At 46.8% G+C, this 6,374-nt stretch overlaps 1 protein-coding gene across 1 annotated transcript in view; it reads right to left on the bottom strand.

Moving 5' to 3' along the window:
• The window catches only part of LOC113205922 (proline-rich proteoglycan 2-like), a 25,946-nt gene that overhangs the window by 11,438 nt on the left and 8,134 nt on the right, over positions 1–6,374 (bottom strand). The window lies entirely within an intron of this gene.

Genomic DNA, 6,374 nt, shown 5'->3' on the forward strand with positions numbered 1-6,374 from the left:
TCTCTCTCTCTCTCTCTCTCTCTCTCTCTCTCTCTCTCCCCGCCCCCCCCTCCCTCTTTCGTCTGGCCGCCCCTGGCTGCTATGGCCTCGGCCGACAAAGGCGCGCAGTGGGTAGAGGTTGGTTAGAGGGGGAAGGGAAATATTTAACAAGATGTGTGTAACGTGAGTGGCGGCCTCCTCTATCTGCCAGCCAATCAGAGACGAGACGTGACTCGCAACGTGCATACATTAATTAAGGCAACAGAAATGAAATGGTCGCTGCCGTTTTGGCGCATCTTCATCTCTAAGTACCCTCTGTCTCTAACGAGTCCCGCATCCCCGCGCGCGCGTGCTGCCTGCCTCCTCCTCCCCGTTCCGATCATGGGAGATAATAGTCAAGTCAAAGTCACCCCTTCTGCTTCACTCCTATACCCTTGACGTCACACACGTGTTCGAAAAAACACCCCTATACGTGTGATCCCCGTAAAAGGGAAGATATCAGCATGCGCACGTCAGTGTCTCCGATACATTGAAGAAATTCTCAATAGATTCATATACGGGTGGCGCACTTTTATTTTGCAGTACACACAGTCCTGGCAGGAGCTGTCGGTTCAAAAAAAACTGATTATTTTTTTTCAGTCATTTGCATTTTTTGTGTGTTTTTTTTCTTTAACTCCGAAAAAAAAAATATTCCTGCACTTTTATAGAAAATATTTGCACATCTGTGTGACAACCACACCGCACAAGAAGTGCGATTGAAGAGCCATGTTATGGTTTTCAGATCATCCCTCTTTTGTACGCCACTTCTGACACGCGGAAATTGTTAAGCATTGGTGTCAATTAGTCCTAAATTTTAACCTGCGTCTGAATTATTGGTTGTAATTGTTTTCGAATAATGAGTCTTGAATTATGGTTAAGAACTTGTCTGAATTGGCCGTTTTCTTCGACCAAAGAGCTAGTGTAAAAACGTCCCTCCGCGGAGCCTTACTCGGTCGGTTTCTCCTCCGCCCGCCACAAGGGCGTCCTGCAGGAGGACCCTTTATTGCGCGATCACCCGACTCACTCCTGCAGATAAGAATCCCCCTCCCCTCCTCGGCCGGATCTGCTCAAAGACAACAGACGCAAACTTTCCGACTTACCGCGAGACCTCTCTTGCGGGCGGGCGTGCATGCAGCGGACACTCTCGTGTTGTTGGTCGGGGTGACCGGCACGGACTACCTCGGCCGAGCAATCGATGGATCAACGAGGGGGGTAACAGAGCGTGCGACTACTATAGAAACCCAGAAGGGGTGCAAATTTGAATGTCATTTTACGGCCACAAAAAAAAACTTGGCATACCCATGAAGATGGCGCGAAAATTTACTCAACGGGGCCCTGAAATGTAGTTGAAATAGACTGCGCTCTATCCTAGCAACACATCTCAAATTTCACCGAACGTGTGGGGCAGCAGTGTATACAACATTGCGTGCGTTTGTGTGAAAGTGTAGAGACAAAGCCTCGGCGCCGGCGCCCCGCGGGGGGAACCCCGGCCCAGGTACGCTACCGGCCCCCTGGGCCCCCTTGGGCCCCCCCTGGACCCCCTGGGCCCCCTCTGGGCCCCTTCGGGCGGAGCGGCCCCCGCAGCGGGGGAGGCAGCAGCGCGCAGCCCAAGTGAATAGCGGAGTGGACGCCAGGCGCCTGCTCCCTCACACTCCCACCGGAATACAGAACCAAGTGTGGATAAACACTTGTAGTCGACTTGTAACGTAGGGCCCCGTGCGTTAACATTATGCACGGGGTAGCTGAGCGAAGTGCATTAATATAACAGAAGACGTAACAAATATTGAACAAAACTACAATGAATGAGGGTCCGCCTAGTAGGTAGGCAACCGATTCTGCTCCTTGAACGTGAGAGATGGGGGGAGGGACCAGCCGGGCCTTAAACCGCGGCCTGGTCTGGTTGGGTCGCTGTATTCAGCTAGAGTTCAAATCCCTTGCACTCCCCCCCCCCTCTCTACAACAGGTACTTTTAGTGAGTAGTGAACTTGAGTAATTACTATGCAATAGAATAGATTTGGAAGTCCACTAGAAAAGCTTGATACTGGGAAGTCTGGTTTCTATTCATCAAAATACATGGTTGATTTGTTTTGGTAAACACACAACTGTTACAGTGACTGGATATAGAGGGGTGTGGGGGTGGGAGCTTAAATTTATGCATTCCTGAAGTTCATACAGAATATGTCTGCTACTGTCCCTTCCTATCCCCACTGCCCTCCCCCTACTCAATTTACCCTTTTCTGTAATGCCACATGATGCTCCCATTTCATTCAATTCATTTTATTTGTGAAAGGTGAAATTCAATTAGGTTGCCTCTGGTTGAAGTGAAATTAAATACCCTAATATTTAATTTAATTTCAAAATACATTTAAACTTCTCACCTACGACAAGTATAACTTGCCGCTCTTTCAATCCTTTTTTATCAGATCTCTCCGAAGCATTTGAAGGATCACAAGTCGCTGAAGTATATTTAATTGAAAGTTCTATTATGTATCGTATCATAGAGTTAAATTTAAATGCTCCCATCATTTTATTGGATATCATTAAACATAATGGGACTCCAGACAAAGCTAGTCAATTTAAGAAAATAATACAGCCTGTTCTGATTTTGATGGGCCTATCCTACCTGAGTTAACGATATTGGCTATAATATTGTTCGGTCCCTTGCAGGTCCATGGCTATTATGAAAATAAGTTGTGGGTCGAATAATCGTTTTGACATGTCCCAATAAAACATTAAGGGACTTCCAATCATTCTACAAGTACACACCATTACATTTTGTTAAAATACAAAAATTGAAAATTTGGATTTTTTTTTAGGTTAAAAAATTAAAAGTGTAATACAAGATTTGGTTTCTTTTTTCAAAATGAAAAAGGAAGTGCCTTATGCTCAAAGCCGATCAGAGTCGAAATGGCTGAGTTATTAGCTTCCAAAGGGTAAAAAGTGTTCAAAATCGACCAAATTTCCAAATTGGTGGGTAATATCTCTGCCATTTCGATTCCGATCGTCTTAGAGCATAAAACATTTTCGTTTTCTTTTGTCAAGATGACCCCGAAACAATAGTTACCTTTGCACATTTGTCCCAAACCCCGAACCCCCTCCTCCCCTCCAACTTACGTACGTAATTACGTAAACCATTCAAAATATCACTTTCGTTCCTTTTCACCGGACACCGGCGAAACTTTCTAAGTCGAGTTCCGCAACTCTAAAACTGAAAATTTCACACTCGGTTTGTCCATCTGACATTATGATCACGTGTGAGAAAATCAGAAAGTCTCGAAGTGGGCGCAAGGAGAAATTTGAGTGTTCGCGCTCTTTTCCACTCAGGGTAGCCACCACCGAAACAACAACACCTGAAGCTCCCTCCGGGAAAGAAAAGACCAAATATTTCAAATTAGTCCGTTGCGAACGAAAAAGGCAAACTCGCATTCCGTCATAGGTGCAGCCGTTTTCGAGAAAAAGACGAACGTACACACGGATAGACAGACAGACAGACAGACTCACGACCGAGACAACGCCTGACCCCTCAGCAACTTGGACTGAGCTTCGCTCAGCGATAACTGTGCAAGTTGGGCACTCGTTCAACTCATTTGGCGTCTTTGAACGCCAACATTTGCCGTCCGAGAACGCCAATATTTTGGCGTTAATAAAAGAGCAGTTGACAGTAAAGTGTTTACTAGTTTGCACACTTATGGTTTGTCGATGTATAGAGAGCAGACCGGGCACACACGATCACAGCCCCTCCCTTAATCGAAATTTGAAGAATCAAAACAGCCATCATTGGCTCAACAGGCAGCCGCATGCCATTCCAAATCATGGATGCAACAGACGCCCTCGCTCCCCCTTTTCTCTTATTTGCCCGCCAGCCATCCATATATCCCCGTGCGCGTATGCATGCGTCCACCGAACCATTCATCAATGACACTCTTGGAGCCGCTTGGTATTGATAGATGTCGATTAAAATCGGAAACGGAATAACAGCTCTATTATACGTTTTGTCGTTGTGGCCATCGGCTCCAAACAGTGCAGGACGGACGGTGGGGGCCTGCTAGGCCTGGCCAGCACGGCAGCACGGCGCAGCAGCAGCAGCAGTGGGGTTCATCACTCACTGCGTGTTGGGCGAAACACGTCAAGGTGCACCATTAGCACTCGCGGCATCACTTCCCATCAGATCACTTCACTTCACTCCACTTCACTCCGCTCCGCATCACGATGGGCATATATGATGGATGGAGCGACACCTGTGCGCCCAAAGAAAAGAAGGCGGACCAAAAAACTTTCCTCGCGCGCGCGCGGCGTTCAAAGAGAAGGGTATACGTACTGCTCCTCGGGATCGACCTCATCGTCAACAGAAATCAAGGCGGGAATTTAAAAATCGCGAGAGCACTGCTCCTTCCACAACATGAACTGCATTGCATGGAGTTGCGGGTTCTATTCTTTTCGTTTCTCCCTCAGCATCGGTATATACCGATATGAGTTCAAGTAAGTTTCGCATCGTACATAACGGAGAGAGAGAGAGAGAGAGAAGTTTCGCATCGTACATAACGGTTTTTCATCAAATAAGCTCAGACTCCACCAAAAACTCAACTCTGTCTAAAAGAATGTTGTGCTCATCCAGTCGGAAGCGAGCTTAGGAAAACGCGAAGATCAGACAACCCTTGGACGACGGCGGCATCACCCTATTGTTACCCAAGAATTAAATCTATTGAATCAATTAATTTTGCGTGGGAGAAACACAAAGGTAATTTTTAGAGCTCATTGCAGGAGTTTTTCATTTAAGTCTACGTCTACCACCTAATGCTTTCCTTGGAACAAACTTCTTCCGTAAACGAAGTTAACAATGTTATTGGAGGTGTTTCACGTAAAGTTTCCTTGGTTCAGGGTTTTCGTTTGCTCCATTTCGAGGATTCGATTTCCTGGGTGCCACTTGACTTGCGCGAACCAGCGAACCTGGTCCCTCGGCGACTAAGATCTCCCAACCACCAAACACACAACCAGCGCCAACATGACCGTCCCCCGGCCTTCCGGCGGGCGTTCCACCCAGGGGGAGGTGAGGTGGAGGAGGAGAGGGGAGAGCCACCCCGTCTGACCCACCCCAACACAACTGACACAGCACACAGAGCCATAATCGGGTGACACACAAATGCAGCAGTTACCCTGTGTATTGAGATGTCAGGACGGTTGCGCGTCTATATATATATATGCGACGATTGTCGGGCACGTGGCTGTGACCGCGTGGAGGAGGGTGGGGAGGGCGGCCAATTTGAATGCCCATTTCACAGCGGGGAGAGGGGGAGGACGAGGGAGAAAGCAACAAACCGGAAGTGGTTCCGATGAGCGCTTCTGTAGTTAGGTAAAAGAGGGAGGGGGCGAGCCCCGACCCTCCCTGTGCATTATTACGCATTAGCCAGCAAAATGGGGCGGCACCTCTCTCTCTCTCTCTCTCTCTCTCTCTCTCTCTCTCTCTCTCTCTGACACCCCCCTCCCTCCCTAGTCCGTCATGGTCACCTTCGAGCCGGCCCGGACATGACATGATACTAATGCATACCAAATCAGGACGGGCCGGGCAGCGCACACTGCTCCGCGCCCAACACATATTCCTAGATTCCCAGCCCCCACGCGCACCACCCCCCCCCAAAAAAAATTAATGTTGAGAGAATTTAAGCAACATTTTGCACACTTAACATTTTACTAGAAAATGTGCCTAGTCACTCCTAAATTTTTGTGCTGTAGATTATCGAGAAATTCTCAAGTATTGCAAAGAACAAATTCCTGTGCATTTACAAAACGTTTCCTGAGAAATATCCTACTTATAACACTAGGCAACAGTTTAGCACTCAGGAAACTTTTTAGTAAAATTTAAAAATTTTGGATACTGTACTACATTTTTTTTTAGTAAACAGTTAAGAGTGTATAGAATAACCTGTGCTTCTGATCATCCTCATTCATTACTCGGTGCATGCTCACCGACCACGCCTCGTTACGCTACACGGTCAATAAAAAAACATGTCTCATTTTTTTCAGGGAAAGGGGAAAAATTTGAGAAACTCTCTCTTGTTTGAGGAAAATCAGGAAAACTCTTCAAATCTTGAGAAAGGCTCCTAAAAAAACAAATAGGAGTCCTATTTTTTTGAGACTTCCTCAAAATCTAAGATTTCCTCAAAATTTCCAATTTTCTCAATATCAGATATTGTTTTTAATGTAAACAGGTTCGCTTCGTTGCGCTTGCGTCGTACGTCTAGACAGTTTTCAGTCACTAGTGAAGGAGTAGGCTTCGCTATCGCTCAGCCCAATTACTTTCCCTGCACCTGTTTGACGAAAGGCTGAAAGGTTCCTAACTGGCGTGGTTAGCGCGGGAG

The sequence above is a fragment of the Frankliniella occidentalis genome, unplaced genomic scaffold (genome assembly GCF_000697945.3).
Source record: "Frankliniella occidentalis isolate FOCC.00 unplaced genomic scaffold, Focc_3.1 Scaffold98, whole genome shotgun sequence".
Taxonomy (NCBI): Eukaryota; Metazoa; Arthropoda; class Insecta; order Thysanoptera; family Thripidae; genus Frankliniella; species Frankliniella occidentalis.